Here is a 20,119-nt window from a genome sequence, read left to right as displayed (position 1 = left end):
ACGTGAAGCGATATCCTTGGCTCCGGCAAAATAATATTTCTCGGTCGAATAAACGTCGAGTAAGTGTCACTGTCTTCGCAATGGTATACAGTATATTTATACAAAGTATATTTATACAATCGGCGTTGATGTTTATATTATACATCGCGCGAGGCGCGATTTATCGGGAACAGAGGCCCAAACCTCCGGGATTGTCTCCGATACGTGTATCCGGTGTCGGATAGAAAATTCAGATATCGACAAGCTTGAAAACCCGATACATCTTATCCGAACGACTTTGGAGCGCAGGACTACGCACGATTGACTATGGAGGAAGGAAAGTTCCTTCCTCTTCGCGTACTCGTGACTACGCTCCGCCGAGATACGTTCGACGCAACGGAGAGACTTTCACCTTTCGACAATGCCCCGTAGACACGTACGACTTGTCGAACGACTTAATAACGGGACGAGCGATTGAATGCACGAGGGGGGAGCTAACACAACACACGTCTTTCATCCCCCATCCCCCCCCCCCTCCCCGTAGTCTCGTGCGCAGTATGAATGCGCGCGAGGGTTCGTACTTGGCGCCGTAGACGAAATCGCGAGTCGATTTGAAAAATGACGAGGGGACGCGAGGGGGATCGTTTCGGTAAATAAATCACAGCCACCTGACGCGGGCGGTCCCTCGGTCTAACCCGGAATTATCGATCCGCTTCTGAGAGGTGTCAACAGTACGTTCGAGCGTTATGATCGGTCACGCGACAATATGAATATATAACGAGGCTGTTATGGCGCGCGTTCGATGCTTTTCAAATTAAACCCGTCGCATTCAGCCCGGCGCGCTCGCCGGCTGAGCTCGGTGGACAGGTAGGTGCTGGCAACTGTGCCGGGGGAGAAAGGAAATTTCCCATTAAGCTGACTTTGTTAAAGCCAACGAAATTAGCCCGTTAAAACAACGGGATTCTATCGTCGATAAACCTCTCCGCGTCGCGGTTCCGTCGTATTTTTATTCCGTCCTTAAACTCGTAACTAGCAAGACTGTCGAGAGAGGGAGAGAAGAAGAGCCGCGCGAAGAAAGAGAGAGACGGCCAGCGGGAAAGAAAGAAGGGAACGAGAGGAAGAGAGAAATTAGAGAGAGAGAGAGGGGGGGGTGGGAGTGGGAATGGCAGAGAAAGGAAAAAAAGAGGGTGAAACATCCGACGCGCCATCGGTCGTCCGTTTTCAAAGCATCGGCCCCGCCAAAGAACGGCGTTCGTTAATTTTAACAAGATCCCGGCTGAACGAATGGCGCTCGTTAAACAACGCCGGTAATTTAACTTAAGAAGCCGCGCGCGCGGCTAGCAATGCGTCGCGACCGTGGTATCTGCCGACGTTACAACGAATCCGCGAGAGCGTTTCAGCCAACTATTTGTAATTAAGCGCCGCGGACAAACGCCGGACGACGTCGGCGGCGTTCCGCGTCGGCAGCGCCGGCAATACGCGCGCGTCGATCGATACGCGCGACGACGGCGCGCACCGCCGCGAGACTAATTAGAAAATTAATCGGCAACTTTCGTGGATACCGATTTATCAGGCGCGCGCCACCGTCGCGCGAACGTGGCGTCGTCGTCGTCGTCGTCGTCGTCGTCGTCGTCGGTAGGCAGGAAAGAGAAACGGGGCGAGGGAGAAAAGAGAAGGAGAGAGAGAGAGAGAGAGAGAGAGAGAGAGAGAGAGAGAGAGAGAGAGAACGCGGAGGCGAATTTGCGCGCTCGCTCGCCTAACGCCACGGCTAATACACGTAGAAAATTATCGGCCTCGGGCGTGCCTGAGTTTATTCGATTTAAACGCCCGCCTCGCGCGAGAGCTCGTAAAACATCCGCGCTCACGCGCCTCGGCGCGAGTAATTAGAGCGGTAATTAATATGGTTTTTCCTCGCGCCCGCGAGAAGCTTCTCGGCGCCGAGGCAAACTTCGAAGCGAGCCGCTCTCGGGATAACGCGTAAAATGAAGCAAATCGCTCGGAACGTCGAGCGACGAACGAACGGACGCATGGACGGGGACTGATGAACCGCCGCGGTGGACAATACGAGGAAATAGAAATTTTCCGGGGCCACCCGGTAGACGAACACCGGTTGACGCACAACCGTTGCTTCGCTTTAACCGCGACATGCGGAGCAATTGGCCGAAGTATTATCATAGACTACAGTGGTGGAAAATCAGTTGCAACAGAGAACGAATGGAATCGAGAACGGAAACACATACGTGCGTCTCGAGCGGATCTGTGTTTGTCATATTATTGGTAATACAAATGTCAATGTAGCAGTTACACAATCAGTTTGCACGTAAGACGTAATGAATTCGCATCCGACGAATCGGGCGAGTACGTACACAGAGAGAATGATTCAGTTGAGTCTAACAAATGCTTCTTTGGAATAGTCCAAATAAATTTTTTGATTGATCGAACAAAGTTTTGTTTTTGACGCAACAAAAGCATTTCGTTGCAACTAAGCTGCAACAAAATATTTTTCCAAACTATTCCAAAGCAGCGTTTGTTGGATTCAACTAAATCTTCACTTCAACTTCTCTCTGTGTACGGACGAGGATAGAAAAGAAATAGAAAGAGAGAGAGAGAGAGAGAGAGAGAGAGAGAGAGAGAGAGAGAAGATCGATGAGACGCGTTGAAAAGAATGCACGTCCGTGTTTACCTACCTTGTTCTTAGGTTAATTGAGTTCTCCGATGAGCTCTCGAACAATCCATGGGAAATCGGCGCGTCTAACGAAACTGTGTTTGTCTTTCCGAACGAGGGAGAGGAAAAATAGCGTGCATATTTCCTCAGATTGTTACGGAGAATTCCCGTTTAAACGCGATACGTTGGGAAAGCGGAAACGCACGATTTGCACAGCTGTGGAATAAAAGACAAGCGCGAATCACGGCCATTGAGAATGTTGGGTGAAATAAGCGGCAAACGCAACTCGCGGATCGCGGATATAATTGAAATTAACATATCACGTCCATCTAGAGCACACCACTTATTTTCGTGAGAAACTCTCGGAAAACGGAATTACAGCGTTCAGTATATATCTTCATGATTTTTGTTTTCTCGGATTTCTTTAAAAAAATACTCTCGAATTTGATATTGTTACGAATCTCGAGTCGATTGATAGTTTGGTCAGTTAAACTCGAGTCGTTCTATCTTAAACATTTCGATTGCAGTCCAGGTTAACCACCAATCCAGTTATTTGAGTACCACTTTGTGCGAATTATTAAGGCAAATAATTAAATTCAATCTATTTATATTTATTTATTTATTTATTTATTTGGTAGATTAAATTTTTCGGGATCATTCATTTTTGTCGATTAAATTAATCTCTATATATAAATATGAAGATCGATCAACTAATACGCGAGTAAATTAAATTCCAGATTAAATCAATGACTTTCTCCGAACGAAGCCCCCGAAACGAAGAAAAATTATGAATGTATTTTTGAAAGACGTGACATCGTTTTTCGACGTGAGAAGGAGACTCGCATAATTGGCTTGCTTTTAGACCGACGTGGGGCGTAAATAATCTTCGGCGGAGAAATTGTTGAATGAGCCGTGCGGGCGTAACGGTAAAAATAGGCCGTTACCGTCGTTAATAATCTAGCATCGAAACGCAACGATGAAAAGAGTTCGTGTACGGAGTAGCAACAGCTTTCATATTCTCCGCGTAACGAGATCGCGATTTTTGTCAAATATTTATTTACCTTTTTTTTTCCCGCTCCTTTAGCGATACTCCGTGCATACGCGAGGCGTTTTTTTGCTCGAGCGTTTCGCGATTCGCTTAAGCGAATTGCGTTCGACGAGAAAACTCTGGTCGCTGACGTTATCACTGTTGCCGCTGCTGCTGCTGTCATCGTCGTCGTCGTCGTCGTCGTCGTCGTTGTTGTTGTTGTTGTTGTTGTTGTTGTTGTTGACATTATTCTCTTTAACTAATACGAGAGAGGCTATCGAATTCGGCTCGATAACGTGGGGTTAATAGTTGGCGGCGATATTGGCTCCGCGTTTACCAATTCTCGTTTCTCATCTTTCGTTTCTCTCTCTCTCTCTCTTCCCCGTCGTCTCCTACATTTTTTCCACCTGCCATGTACACGCGATTGTGCGTTGAAAAAAAGAATCGTGCGCCAACGAACGAGCAAATTGATGTGATAATTAATGATGAAAATAAAGAGCGCTGGCGTAGTTTCAGGCGGAAAAAATGCCGCGCGCAACTCGTTATTATCTGAAGGATACACCGGGCGGATACGGTGGGCAGGTGGGCAGGGTAAGTTGAACGACGATCGGAATCAGCACGATGCGCCGCCGCGATATTTCTCTGCCACGCGGATCTCGAAAACTTCACTCGGCCACTCTCCCGTCATGGTTGTTATTTGTTTACAGACGCGTGATATCGCGTTACCGGTTTAATCGATGCGATGATATCAAGAACGACTGATTTTTCGCTCTACCGGCCGTGCTCTCGCGTGCGTATTTTACGATAATAATATAAACGAGTGCTGCGCGCGGGGCCGTGTGCGGCGCGAGGTTGGTCGAAATGCCGATCGCGTATACATCGGATGTTGTTCTTCTGATTGCGAAGCGGATATTCGGAACGATGGGCCCGCGCCGAATGCGTTTTACCCCGCTGCCCCAAGATTAATATCCAATATTATATCCAAACATCCGGCGCGCGGAATGAATTTACAGAATTCAATGTCTGTCAGGCGAGAGTTCGAACGCGTGCGCGCGGCATTAAATTTGTATCGCTCTCGTTACCGTGGCCGTCGTTGCGTACTTCTGCAAAACTCCATTGTATTTCATTCGTAATGAATGCCCCGTACTTTGACGATAAACATGTTCGTTACTCCCGTTAGAAACACGCCCGCGTGGCTCATGTTCGTGTGTGCGTCGACGTGCGTGTGCATGTTGACAAGAGAGGAGAAAAAGGAAAAAGTTCCAACGGGGGAAGAACCGGGTCTCAGGGACGCAGGGCAAATTTCGTCGCGCAAACCGCGACCGGGTGAAATTGAATAAAAGCCGAGCGCGAGAGAGAGAGAGAGAGAGAGAGAGAGAGATCGAGGTAGTCCGGCGCAGGACATTGTATCGCGATATTTAGCCGACGGTAAAATGTTGACCAAACTGAAACATAGTTACATGCATGGTATGGGGATGTTTTTCGACCACCAACACAAGTGCATCTGACTGCGCAGTATGAATAATTCTATCTCTGACGAGGGAGGTTAAATATATTATACGTCAAATACAACTGATAATGCGTTGCATCAGCTTTCGCAGGATACAGACGTAAGGGTTTATTAGGATCGCCTCATTAAACTGAATTTCGAGTTTGCTCTGTGCATAAACGGTAGATTAAAAGCGTGAAATTTTGCTGAAGGAATTCGGCCAGTTGGTTTGCCCATGCGCGGCCTTGAAATCGAGTTCGTTTCAGTCGAATCACTTTCATTCAAGCTGAAACTGATTTTCTCTCTCTCTCTCTCTCTCTCTCTCTCTCTGTCTCTCTCTCCCTCTCTCTCTCTCTGTCTCTCTGTCTCTGTCTCTGTTTCTCCGTCTCTGTCTCCTTTCATAATGTAATATTCGCCGCGCGCATTTTTACAATATCGCCGTCACAACACGCCACGACACACGTGTCTGGAGAAGTTCCATGGCGAAGATCCATGGCGGTCGGCGACAATTCTAAATTACCGTGTTTAGGGCGATGCGAATGGCAAAAGGGTCGCCAAGCTCGAGGTCTGTACGAGCGCATCGCGCACCGGCGCTGTGTGTGCGTTCGTTGCTGGTGCGCGCCTGTCGTCGAAAGCTTTTGATCCCCCGTTGTAAAAATCGAGACAGCCTGATAAAAGATTCGTCGCCAATTACGCGGATTCGATGGGGGGAAACCGTCCCTTTGAACGGATAATTAGCGCGATGATAACCCGCTGAAGCATGGTATAATGAAACGAAAACAGCGCCCAGGGGTGCGCCGTCCGGCGCCGCCCGCGGCTACGAAATTACACGACCACCCGATATAATATTCCCTCTTTCGGCCACGGTGGGATTGATTGTGTTTACCTTTCATTAGGAACACCGACGAGAAACGAGGCTAAAGCCGTGAATAATGAATCGCGCGATTCTCTGCCGTGCGGACGCACACCGCCCGCAAAATCGTAGACAAGAAGGCGATACGACGACCACTGCTCTCCCCCGCCCCCCGCCCCCCCCCGCTTTCCTTCCTCTCCTCTCTCCTTTTCTCTCCTCGCTGCCCCTTCTCGAGTCATTCCGAGTTTCGTCGCGCGTTTCGTTGTTCTTCAATGTTGCGCTGTTTTGAACAAACACAAACAATGGTACGCGCGGCGTCGTTTTTCCGTGGTCGAAAATTGCGCGTAATTTACTCCCGCGAGTAAAAAAAAGAAAAAAAAAAGAGAGAGAAGGGAAAGAACGGGCTGGGCGAGCTCTTTTGCGAAATTTCGATTGATGTAATAAACGAGCGCCGGTGCCGAGCGCGCGATTATCTCTCGAAACGATTCTACAAACGCGATGAAAAAGTTAGACTTGCTTTTGTGTACAATGTATTAATTGATTTTTATTCGGGCGCTCTTTGAAAGCTTTTCCTTTCTCCCTTTGGAGTTGTTCGTTCTTTTTTCGTGTGTGAATTTTTTTTTTCAACGGCACGACGCTCATAAGAAATACATATAAATTGTGTTTTTTCGTCTTGATAGCGTCATTTGGGATTTTTTGTGAAATAAAATCGTGATAGTTTGCGAGAGGCTGAATATCGAGAGGTAGAAAAATAGGAGATATAACCACAATGTTATGGAAACAAGAATCATGGTTGTAGAATTTGAGCTTCAGTGTCAAGCCAGATTTGCTCTGCGGGGCAAATATTTTTTCTGATATTTCTCCTCGCGCATACAGTTTGCACTTCCATTTCATCGCGATGATTTCGACGTGATATCGATGTAATTCATTATTTGTCGATATTCTTTGCATTTAGTAGCGTGTACCCCTAAATTATTTATAATTCCTCCACTCATTCCACTCAAATTTGGATGAAACATACGTAGTTTGCTATAAGTTAATTAAAATATAATATAAGTTGATTACGCGCGTTAAATGCGCGAAAATTGATTATTTATTTAAGTTTGAACGGGCGCATTACTGTACGGTCAAAAGTACTGCAAATGGGAAATGGGGTGAAGGGTTAGGATCGCGAGCATCGAAAAATCGAAGGCAACGACAAAGTCTCCGTAAATAAATCTCGTAATTTTCACTCTAATGGCCTTTCCTTTCCTCGGCAGAAAAACAAACGGCGGATTTATGCGTTAAAAGGGCATAAACTCTGTACGCCGTAAACCCTCTGATAATCCCGTTAAAACGCGCGAATTCTAAGCTATTAACTCTGACATTATGCATTGGATAAACTATTCTCTTACCTGTACGTTTCATTAAACCGGAATTCCTATATTGCCAACGTTCGCACGCGCGCGCTGGGAACTTGGGAAACAGATTTAGTACGATGGGCAGAAAATTGCGTCTCATCCAATTTTCCGTACGTGTAACCGAACACAGAGCGTTCGATCTATTTCAGCGTGCCTGCGCACCAAAAATTTCATTTCGATTTTATTATTCGCTTTTTTAAACTCACAAGAGGAGAGAATGACATCAAAATCGATCCGCCTTGGGCCACGTTAAAATACAGAGACAGACGGGCATTTCAACGGCCAAACTTCAATTTCGGCATCAATCCGGACGAATCGTATGACGAGACAAGTGTACTGTTCGAATTAAACATTACGTCGGCGTGTCCGTTCGTTTTCTGCCACGGGCAGAACGCAAATTCCGCATCGATCCGATCTATATAATGAGACAATTAAAAAAGTGCATCCTGAACGAGTGTTGTTCATCGTGATTATAAATATCGCAATAGGCGTGTAATCGCGTGTATCCCGTAAATGTTACACGCGAACGTTTGAGAAGATCTCTAAAAGAAGAGTTCTTACAATTAGTAATCCATCGTATTTATTATTCACGATCCGAAGATTCTTTTGACGGTTGCCTTAAATCCTGTGTGGCACTGAGAGACAAAGTCCCTGCGTCTTCAAGTACATTAAAATATTTAAATACGCACGATATAATAGATCTCGTCGGTATATATTGCACGTCCGTCGCATGCGCTTTAAATCGCATCACGTTGTATATCGCGCTGTCGAAGTATGTCAAGGATTAATCAATTTGAATACGGCGAAATAAACCGACCCGAAGAGACCCGGAATCGCGTGCGCTTTTTGTTATCTTAAACGCCCACGTCTCGATTACGACGACTGCAATCAATTTGACGATTTCGCTGTTGCCCGTTCACCACCATCGATCTGTCGCAGTTCCCGCAACGGCCAGCCGTTTAACGAGCTTTCCCGTTAATTAATCCCGAACCACGCGTCAGTTTTTCCTCGCCGCGTGAAACCCACGAAGGGACGTCGCACCTTCTCGCGAAGGGCGCGATGATATAAAGTTTATACACCCACGAAGTGCATTACCTCGGCGTTTATGCCGCCGTTACCGCCGCAGTTGACTGGAATTCTTCAGCGGTTGGTCTCTCTCTCTCTCTCTCTCTCTCTCTCTCTCTCTCTCTCTCTCTCTCTCTCTCTCTCTCTTCTTGCGCGCGAATTCTTCATGAGGACCGGTGCTCGAGTTTATCGGATGACCTAGTGGCCCTTTGACCCCAACACGCCCGGTATGCATCACGACGTGATGCATCACCCGTGGAAGCCGGTTTTGCAGCGTGTTGCCATCTAGAATGGAAGGCTACAACTTCGGAGCGGCTGAACTTTTCTCGACGAGCAGGGGAGCTCTCGGCTGGTACGCCGACGTTCTGCTCGTCGCTGATAAATCTCCGAGTCATCATCCTCTCGTGACTCGTGAACCGAGGCGCGGTCACCGTAACTTTTGTCAGTAAGTTTTCTTAGACGCTCGTCCCTCGGCGCGTCTATTTGATCCAATTTCGTGTCCGTTTCTTCCGTGCCTTCCTCTGATGCCTTTTGATATCTGATAAAATCGCGCCTTGGCCGCGCTAAATCGCGCATTTACCTTCGTTTTCATCTCTTTTTCCAAATTATAGAATTTTATAACACGCATACACGTACACATAACATACGTACACGTACAATGCGAAATTCAAATATATATACAGCAATGGACAGATAGGGATTCTCATTGGCGACGCGTTTCTTCCTTCTTTTCCCCCCGCGCAAATGTGCAAAGTTTCTCCTTCTATATTCTCACAGATTGTCGCGATATAACAGATTTTACTTTCGTTTAGGGATTAAAGTTGTCCGTCCCGACGACGATGACAACGACATCGAGGATGAGGCCCGATCCCGGCCGCATTTCCTCGAAATATTTGATAATCGTCGCCCATCGTAATGCATTTTACTTTTTTAATCGCATCCTTCCGCGAGCCCGCTTCGTGGCGTTTAATCTGACGAAATTGCCACTTTGTCCGCCGTAATGAGTTCTCACGTCGCGACGGGGGCATTATGATCGACGAGGGCGGCGGCGACGACTACGACTACGACGACGACGACGACGACGACGGCGGCAACGGCGGCGTCGGCTGCGGCGGCGGTGAAAAAGAGAGATAAAGAATGCGAGCGGGATGAATTAAGTTCTCAACTCCATTCAAACATCACTTCCGCCCCGATGATCTCATCGTTCCTCTTGCCCCTCCACTATCTCCTCCAGCTACAGCTTGATCGGCGCGCGCGCGCGCGCGCTTCAGCGCTATTATTACAAGGAGTTATTCCTCTTTTCCCGGGAGGGGAAGAGAGAGAGATAGAGGAATAAATCCCTTGGTCCGTACGTTACGCTAATCGCGAACGCATTTTTTCGCGACGCGACGCGACGCCGCTCCACGCCACGTAATCAATGATGCCAAGTAAGTAGGAAATGAATAATCGCGACGGGAACGAGACGCGCGCCCGTGGAGCGTTTCCAGTGGAAATCGAGTGGTACGATAACTTCCGGAGCGAGCGGAGAGCGGTCGATAACTCTTCCGGATGGCCGGACGATCAATCAGAACAAGATATAGGCGTCCATAGCTCACGCGTTATCGATACCGCGAGAAGAGACGTGTTATTGACCTCCACCTAGAGTCTCGTTTCTCAGACAGTGCCATTATTAATACCGGCGTGTGCGTCAACGACGTGGATCGATGATGGCGCTATCGACTGTAAAATTAAATAAATAAATCAAACGTACCGGGCCGTTTGCTCGCGCGTCGCGCGGGGCATACTCGAGAGAGCTCGATGATTAAACGCCGAGGAACGAGCCCAATGATGCGCGATGATCCTTCTCTTCCTCGAGGACATCTCGACGCGACGGAGAGGGATGCGAGGAGGTCGAGGAAGGGACGCGTCTCTGTCTTCCTCTGGATTTTCGGTCGCCGGACAAATTTCTCTCGTCTTTCCGCGCGCTCAGCGACGCTGTTTCTCTCAGGGTTGATGGAATTACTTTCTGCAGGTAGTTCGTTAAGACTTTTGGAAAACGTAACTGGGTCGGCGTTAGCGTTGTTTACTTTGACAAATAACTCGTCACCGTCGTCGCTGCAACGCGAGTCGTCATTAGCAATTTCCCCATTATTTCTTGTTTTCAATCATACCTCGAGGACGTGTTTGCGCGTGCGTGCGAAGAAACCATGCACTAGGAAACATGTATTGTTGCGTGTAACAACCGAATAATTTGGTTAAAATATGCCCAACAGAACTGTTTAGTTCCTGTAAACAAGTATCTTGTTTGATATTACGGTTTGTTCGTGCAATACGTGATACTTTTGTTGCAGACAGAACCAAAAAGCTTGAACTATATGAATTTTGTTAAAAATACTATAATCTTTTCTTAATATACAAAATCTAAATTTTAGTGCGCAGAAAGACAAGACAGTATCCATTGGGCATTATTTTAGTTTATGTAAAATAATATTTCGTTATTATGTAACTTTTATGGATAAAATAACCAAGATGCTTAATTTTCATACACGAAGTCTAAGAACAAAATCACTTGGTCCAGAGAGAACAAAGCAGAAAAATATATTTAGTTGAGACAACTAAATATCTTGTTATATAAAACAAGATGTTTGGTTGCTATTAAAAAATGCCTCGACTAAACGACTTTTCTTAGAGATGGTAGATCCTAGTTTTTCCTTAGTGCGGAAATAACCGATGATTTCCGTCACCGTTCCTAATGAATAAAATAAAATAACGCCGACGTTGTTGCGGCAAGTCGTTATCGAAAAAGATAACAGCGTTGCAAACAACAACGCTTTCCAATTTTCCGACTCCGGCTCTCTCCCGTCCCCTCTCTTTCTCGCTCGTTTCGCAAAGCTTGCACCGCTGCGCGAATCTTCGGATTTGCCTTTCTCCGCCGAATTTCATCGTCGCGCTCGCGCGCTCTTTTCCGGCTGCAGCTCGTCAATTACCCGACTTTGTACCTGACGCGCCCTTATAGAGGCCGCGCATTGTCGGCCAGTTTCGCGCGCGCGAATTCCCGCTGGAATGCGCCTTTCTGCATTCGACTGAGGCCCGGCGGTGTGCATATTATGGGCGTATGAAACGGTTCCTCTGCCACCGCCGCACCATACGCTATTAATATCATGGGGTATATTTAGATTTCAATGGGGAAGAGAGAGAAAGAGAGAGAGAGGGAAAGAGACTAGCGAGAGAGCCGGCTCGCCCGATACGCCGTCTGCAAAGCGCAACCTCTGCGCTCTCTGCTCGAATCGCAATAAAGAAGTGCTTTTATCCTGACTCTTTGCGCGTCATCGATATCGTCAGTGTGCGTGGAAGAGGAGGAGGAGGAGGAGTCGGTAGACTCCCCATTATCGATAGTTTGCGCTGGATCGTGCGACGACGAGCTTTCGCTTTGTCGCTTTCTTGTGAGACCTAATTAACGGAGCGCGAGACGTTACAATTCGTATAATTACACCGAGACAAACGTCCGTCCGACGCTTGTCCGACTTTAATTTCATGCATGACCAATATTATTATTATCGCGTATACACAATTGGTTACGTACACTTATTTTGCATTTTTCTTCGTTTTTTCTAAAAGCGTTTCTCTCACAAAGACACGGAGAAACGTTCGTATTTCAAACCCGACCGATATGTTGACGATCAGCTTGACGATCGTTTCGTTAAGTTAAATTTTGAGTTCGTTTCACACGAAAGCGTTTCAGAGCGTCTCGAAATTTTGCTGAAAGAATCAGGATAGCGCTACGTCCTTCAAACGTCCTCGGGTTGAACTTCGATGGATGTTTTCTTTTTTTTTTTTTTTTTTTTTTTTCGAGGGTGCGGGGAAACCGTTTGTAGCGGCAAATGCTGCTATAGTGTAAATAATTTCGTACGCACATTCATATTGCTACTCCTTTATTTTGTTGAAACAGCAAATAGGAAAGCTTGGGCGCCGATAGTGACTATAATTTCAGCGAGATTAGCCCATGTTTTTCTCTCTCTCTCTCTCTCTCCCTCTCTCCCTCTCTCTCCCTCTCTCTCTCGGTGCGCGCAACACAGCGATCGATAACCGGTAAATCACTCGTTAGCTAGCGGCTCCTTCGCGGAGTCGGCCGGGTCGTCCATCTTGCGTCTTTATCCGAGCCCAAGAGGATTTCGGAGGTGTCGACTTTAATTCTGCTTAAGACCGCGCCGCGCGTTTATTTATACACTCGCTGTCTCCGCGGTCGCGGCCGCGAGCGCAACGCGCATTATTGGCCGCGCGTAGTATACGTAGTTTCTCGCGCTGCTGCGATATCTCGCCGCGGATTTACGCGCGACCGGCGAATCGCATTATTCCTGGAGCTCTCACGGAGCTCGCCTCGAACGGAATGCACTTTCCGCTTCATATTTATAATTACCACGGCGGCGGTTTCCGTGGGCGCGCGCGCGACCGTCAACGAGGGGCACGTTCGTGCATTCGCCGCAGCGTCTCCACCGACGACGACGCGACGTCGTCCTGTTTCTGGCCTCTCTTCTGTTTTCATTTCTCTCGCATGTGCGGGACCTCGGGATTCGACACGTGGCCTCGCCACGACAAACCCGCCGCCTTCACGTTAGTGCACCTCCGCATTAACGATGAAATGTATTCCTCAGTTTGTATAACCGAGTATAGAAAAATCAGACGGAAATTTATCTCAGAAACAATGTCTTTGTTAATGTCGCGGTCGAAAACGTTCTTCCGGATATTCGGCTCTGACGAGTGAACCTCGGGGAACGACTCAGACGCCGATTTGTTTTCAATCTTTTATAGTTACTTTTCGTGTCAAAATATGAAGAAATCTGTTATCATTTTTAGCTTGAATTAATTTGTTCAATTTTTTCGAAATTTTTCAAGTTTTGCACAAGTATACTGTTTCATACATATTTGAAACAATATTTCTTAAAAAAATATAGATATATATCTGATTTGCTGAAACTGGCGCACACGTCGCCGATTGTGAATCAGAACCATTTTGTAAAATTCAACATGGCGGATAATAATGATATGGCTGACGTCATTGTTGAAGAAATGTTCAGTTTCACGCTACATTCGTAGACGTTGGGTAATCTTTCGGCTCACTATCCAGCAAACAAGCTCATTTTAACGTCAAAATCTGATGAAAAATGAACAAAAAATGAAGAAAAAAAGGAATGAACAAAAAACTTGAGAAATTTCGAGAAAATTGAAAAAATTAATTCAAGCTAGAAATGATAACAGATTTCTTCATATTTTGACATGAAAAATAACTATAAAAAATTGGAAGCAAATCGGCGTCTGACGTTCCTCGAGGTTTACTTGTGAGGGGACTTGTGAGGGTTCCTCGAGAGAGGACGATTGGCTGAGTGGAAAAAAGCTCTTTCACCTTTGCGATTGGGTGCCCTCTGGCCCGTAAAGATCACAAAAAATCGATTAAAGTCGAGTTCTTTGTTCCGTGTATGCATGTGTGCGACTCGTCGTGGCAGTACCGCGAGATCTCGGAGCCCAACCGCGTCTCGTAGAATGGCAAGTACGTGTTGATCGTTTTTTTTTTTTTTCCGGTAGATTCTTGAAGTATTTAAGGTTTTATCCAAAATCCTCCGTAAATATCCTCCGAGAGGGTCGAGAGCGGCTTTCTGCGCCGCTCTGAATCCCCATCGACGAGAGTCAAGATCCGGCAGAGATCGAAGCCGCGAGTAGTACTCGTCCCGATCGTACGAATTTCTTTCCCCGCGAAGATCCAGCCGCCGTATTACCATCGGCTCGTAATCTCGCGATTTACCCCGAGCGATTTATTTACCGCACGCCAAGCGTTCTCGCGGCGAGAATGGAAAATTAAACTGCGCACAACAAGATACGTGCAACTTGATACGCGGGAAACACTTGGGGCTCAGGGATTCAGTACTCACGAGCGATGAAATAAGTTCTCACAAACATACGTCCGGTTTGACCTTGTTTTTCCGAGTTACGACGATTCTCTTGGCTCTCTAACAACTTGCGTCTGGTTTACCTTGAAAAGAGACGCTCGAGATTTCCGCCTGGCGTCTCGTGATCCAAGCTTGTTGTAAACGTCCAGCCATCGGTCTCCTCATTCTTTCGGTGCATTTGCATCTCGCGGAAGCTATCGCTGCCTTGTCGGGCAATGTTTTCCAAGCAGCCGAGGGGATTGCGGTTCCGTCGGATATTATGAATTATTTGTGCACGCAGAGTCTCAAGTGAAATAGATCACAGCACTTTAGCTTTCAGGAAAAATTACTGCAACGCGAAACTCGCGGTAACGCGGAAACAAGGTCAGATCGTGCGTGTTCTTTTTTTTTTTTCTTTCTTTATAAACGTGGAGGATATTTACGGAATAATACGAGGGATGTCGTTTGGGCGGAATGTTAAGGGCAAAATTTATACAATTTATATTACAGCAATTGGTAGTTTACTCGATATTGGATATCTTTTGAACTCGACGTTATTAAAAATGTATCGTTGATACAAAAATAATTCGGACAAATATACATATGTTCGAGCTGGAGAAGCGCTAATACAATACTTTCTCAATTTGCAGAGTGTCAACGTTTTTCAGAAAAATTCTCCCCGAGGTATAAGAGATAATTTTGTTTGCTCTTAATTGCCGAGTCCATCCCTGAAATATTCTTCACATGTCGAGTTTTAAAGTCCGTGAGAAAAATTAAATATTTACAATCAAAATACATTTAGAAGTGAAATGTCGATAAATTCAACTTTCGGAGCAGTGTCTGTTATTATCACTCGCTCGCATTCAAAATTGATAAACGCTGGAGACGGAGACGGTTTTCTCGAACGAACGTGTAAAAAGTCATTTGCCCAAACTCGGACAGTGTGCTTTCCTCTGTGCTTCTCGTTTGCTGCGAGCGACCCCCGTTCGGGGAAATATCTCTTTCGCGAAGAGAGGTCGACGACACGGGGTTAGCTTATATAGAAAGACGTTTCGGTTTAAAGGTCCATTAGATCTCCGGATGCAATATCGTCGCGACAGGTGACACACCGGATCGTAAGAAGCAGACGGCGTATATTAAGGGCACGCCACCCGATATATCATCGCGACAAAATAGAAACATGGGCGAAGCAGCGTTTCGTTTCAATCGATCAAAGGGACTATATTATTTCGCGCGGCCATTGTTCGGCCCGTGTTTCGCCCGTTGTATATGTAACGCACGGCGTAATATCGGGACGTACAAATCACATTTGGCCCGCCGTGAACACCTGAACCGTACATACAGCCTGAGAGCGATGCGCATATTTTTCCCGTTCAAGCTCGCGCTTCCTCGCGTTAATCGACGAAAGGGCGCGTAAGCCCTCTCTCTCTCGCGCGCGCGATTCGAGTCGAATCGAACGATCGCTAGGAACATCACGCGCTGCCGCACGTCGTTCGCATAAATTAACGTCAACATATTTTAGCATAGCGCGCGCTCGGAGAACGAATGTTGAACGTTATCGCCGGTCGGTGCGGACGCGGCCGGGCCGGCGAGAGAGTTCGAATTGCTTTTCCCGTGTCGCGCACGTGTCGGTGCCATCTCCTCTAATGTAGCGCAGTTTCTCGCGGTGTAATTACAATAGTTTGACACGTTATACACACGTCGCGCGTAAGCTGTTTTCCCGGACACGACGAGGGGGCGAGGGGCGCGAGAAGGGGGCGGAGTCTCGCGAGATGGAAAATCCATTTACGATCTAAGCCCCGGCTTAGGCTGAGAGCCCGGCCTGAGAGATCGGCGGCCCATGATTTCGGGGTACTTCGATAACCCCCCAGTCGTCGTCGAGATGTCCGCCGGCGATTCCTCGATCGATTTTCCCGCTATCTCGACACACAGGGAGGGATTAGGTCACGGGCCGCAGAAACGGGTTGGAGCACGGCGAATCGGACGCTGGCACGGTCATCCGAGTGATGAGATGATTGGCCCGCTGATGAAACCTGATAGAGCTGCCTGCTTGGCCGGTCTCGCTGCGGATTATGGTCTCCCGGCGTGCGAGAGAGCACGCCGTGATCTCATTCACTTCCGCCTCGGACACCTATCCGCTGCTGCACGGCGAGAAAATCGCGCGTCGGGAGACGGCTGTAAATTTGCGCGTCGCGCTCGGCGAGTTCGCGAGCGGATTTGCTCTAGCGGCGAATTTTCATTCTTCACTTCTTCTTCTTCTTCTTCTTCTTCTTCTTCTCTTTCTCCTTCTTCTCCTTTCGCGTCACTTCCTCCTGTGCGGTCTCGCTCAGAGAGGGAGAGCCTGTTACAGTGTTTCTGTTACAACTCGACGAAACCACAAAATTCCGGCCGTCGTGCAATTTGCAGCTTTTGCGGTCGGGCGTTACATCTCGTGTCTCAGTTTGCAGTTTTCAGTTTATCCGGACTGTGATTGCCGTTTGAGGGAGAAGGTATTTTTTTTTTGAAAGGGCAAAGTTTCGGCATGAATTTCGACGTGAAAAAGGCTCTATCGCAAATTCGAGACGAATACTCGCTCGGCAGCTTGAAATATTTTTTGCTTCATCGCTGTGGCTGTTCTCTAACCCCCTTGGGGATAGGGAGGGGGGGGGGGTTTATCCTTCAAAGTAGAGAAATGCGGCGAAAAGTGTCACGGACAAATGTGCGCACACGAGACAATACAAACAGACTGCGCAAAGAAGAAGCTCTTTTTGCTCGAGATTGGCTCGAGCGGCAGGTTCGCGTCGGTCCGCTTGTAACAGTTTCATGCGGAAAGTTTGAAGATAAATTACACGACGTTATACATATTCGAAGGCGGCCCCATCTATATTTTCCGGGATGTGCACGTCGGCGCGCGCCTGTATTTTCTCAGAGACGGATGCGGACGTATACTTACACGCTAGCCATAAATTAAATAATATATAAGTATCCATAAATTCGCACGCGAGGCGGGACATTGTCTGCGGAGATCGACGGCGCGGCGGAGGAGAGAGAGAGAGAGAGAGAGAGAGAGAGAGAGGAGAGAGAGAGAGCAACAAATTGCATCTAGTTGAGAACACGTTCGACCGTCGTCTCTCCTGACTTTTCGCGACGGGCAGCCGGTCTCGAGAAAAATGACACTCTTATCTGAAAAATGGTCGGCCATAAACAATCCCGCGAATCGGTGCGCGATAGGACGGGCCAGCTGCGTACGGCGCGCCTTGATATCGCTCTTTAACCTGTCGGCGAAGTAGACCCGTGATAAAACGCGCGAAAAATCGCGACTTTGACGGAAGGAAGAAACGTAGGAAATTCTCTATTTCGCGTTCTGTCCGCTTGAAATGCGATATTCGATGTATTTATATTTCGGTAAGCGGCTCCACCTCCACACTCTTCTTCCACCTCCATGAGACGGTATTGGAATTCTCTGTGGCGTTCTGTGTTTTACCTTCCATTCCGGTTGCAGCGCAATAACCAATGCGCTCTTCTTCTGGTCTCACGCGATGCTTCCTTTGTCTCTTCTTGTCCGTGTGAGGTATAATTAACGGTGTCACAACGCGACGACGCAAACGTTGACGGGGAAGTCAGATTTCAGGCCTGTTGAGGAAGACTGAGTCGACGGAGATACTCGGGCGACAGGAAAAAAGACAAGGATGTACGACCTTCGTGAGAGGAACTTACTTATTTTAACGAGAACGCGCGTGATACATTCGACTCGTATGATGTATCAGCGCGCGCGCGCGCGCGTTGTTTACCCCACCCCCCCACCCCACCCCTCCTCCCACAGCGCGAGATTACTCGGCAATTTTCGGAAAATTAAATTTTTATCGGAGAAAAACATTTGATCGCGGATTAATCGGGCAGCAAGGTTTCCCCATCATTCATTTACGCTCCTGACACTTAATTTGCCGGGGTGCTTTAATTTTCGACGTTAAATAGCGCGATAATTAGGTCTTAGATTAAATTCCCGCCGAGGAAAAATCGACTACGCGATAACTAGGCGAGCGCGAAGTCTGAGCTACGAATTTACAGCTCGGTCGAGACACAAAGAGAGAGAGAGAGAGAGAGAGAGAGAGAGAGAGGATACGAGAGAAAGAGAGGCACAGAAATGGAGATGTAGGCAGAGGGAGAGAGCGAGAGAGAGAGAGAGAGAGAGAGGAGCATCGAGCGAGATCCGAGCGAAATTAGGGAAATTGATCGTCCTCGAAGAGACTTGTTACGTCCACGAGCCTTTCGCGGACTTTTTTCCTCCCCCCTCCCCGCCACCGCCGCCGTCCGTCGTCGCCACCGCGTGTCTCTGCAGCACCTCCTGGCGCGGTCGGACTTTCCTCCGGGTTTTACTTGTCCGTAGAACGGCGTGGAACGGCGCGGCCGTTTAGACGTCAACAGCTGCGTCGCAGCCCCGGCTAGCCCGGCTCTATTTGTTCCTCTTACATTCTTCATGGAATAGTTTGGTCTCGCCGCGGATATACACCGACTGCGCCCCGAGAGAGATTAAGAATATCTCCTGGCCGCCCGGAGACGCCGAGGCGAATCGTTTGCTCTCGCGGCCGTTACTGTTCCCCCCCTCCCCCCGCCCTCCCCCCTCTGCCCCGGAGCAGCCGCACGCCTCCCTCTTGCGCGCGGCGCGACGCGACGCGACGCGAGCACCATTGCGCGCGTTATTTGATAAAAAAAAAAAAAAAAAAAAAAAAAGAAACGGGCAAAAAGCCGGAGAGAGAAGGAGGGAGCGAGCACCCGTGACGACCTTTGAACCCGAAAGCGTTCTCGAGGTGTGTGCGCGCGCGCGGAGGTTGGGGCAAGAGGGCGGGAAGGAAACGAGGAAGAGAGAGGCCGGCCGCGCGTCTCGGGGGAGCTACTCGAATCGTAAAATTCCCCGAGATAAGACAAGCGACGGTGTTGCACTTCGAGCATGAGATTTAGATACGGGCAATCGATGAGCACACTTCGTAACGCTTGCTGAACTCACGTAATAAGTAGCCGCTTGAGAGAATTGGAGAATACTCGGCCGGTTCGGACACCGGAGAGAGAGAGAGAGAGAGAGAGAGAGAGAGAGAGAGAGAGAGAGAGAGAGAGAGAGAGAGAGAGAGAGAGAGGGCAGGATGGAGATCTAATCGTTGAACCCGCTGGATCTGTTTTATTACCCATTTCAGCGGATTGATCGCGCGCGAAACGTAGGGAAATATTCGCTACTTGTACGCGCGCTTGCAGCTGCCGCCTCGTACCGCGCTCGTATCTCCCGCAGCAGTTTGCCGATGGATCGACGATCGTGTGTAGCGCGTGAGCAGAGAGAGAGAGAGAGAGAGAGAGTGAGAGAGAGAGGCGGGGAGGGAGGATATAATTCGCTCGTGCCAACTTCTTCACGCTGATTCTCGCCATCCGTCTGGTCGGCTGAATCTTGCGCTGAAACGTCCCTCAATATCTCTCCTTCTCTCTCTTGTTCTTTCTCAAGTGAATCACTCGGGAATCACTCGGAGGAGGTGGAATGGAGAAGCTAGTGAACACACTCGAATATTGATAAAATGGTGAACTATCGATTGCCTGGCGTAATAAGAATGCTGTGTAAAATCGCCGGAAGTGGCTAATGTCCGTCGACTAATGAGATAATCGATTCTCCTCCGGCGAAGTGGTGTCCAAATTTGTATCTCTCTCCTGGAAACAAATCGGGCTGGTCGAAACGGGAAACTTGAACATGTTGTCGGTGTTGATTAATGCGCCAGGCACAC

At 48.0% G+C, this 20,119-nt stretch overlaps 1 protein-coding gene across 1 annotated transcript in view; it reads left to right on the top strand.

Annotated features, from left to right (window-relative positions):
• Positions 1 to 20,119, top strand: part of hiw (MYC binding protein highwire) — a 232,485-nt gene that overhangs the window by 167,339 nt on the left and 45,027 nt on the right. The window lies entirely within an intron of this gene.

Source organism: Harpegnathos saltator, unplaced genomic scaffold, assembly GCF_003227715.2.
Source record: "Harpegnathos saltator strain DR-91 unplaced genomic scaffold, Hsal_v8.6 scaffold515, whole genome shotgun sequence".
Lineage (NCBI taxonomy): Eukaryota > Metazoa > Arthropoda > Insecta > Hymenoptera > Formicidae > Harpegnathos > Harpegnathos saltator.
This window is presented reverse-complemented; position numbering and strand designations above follow the sequence as displayed.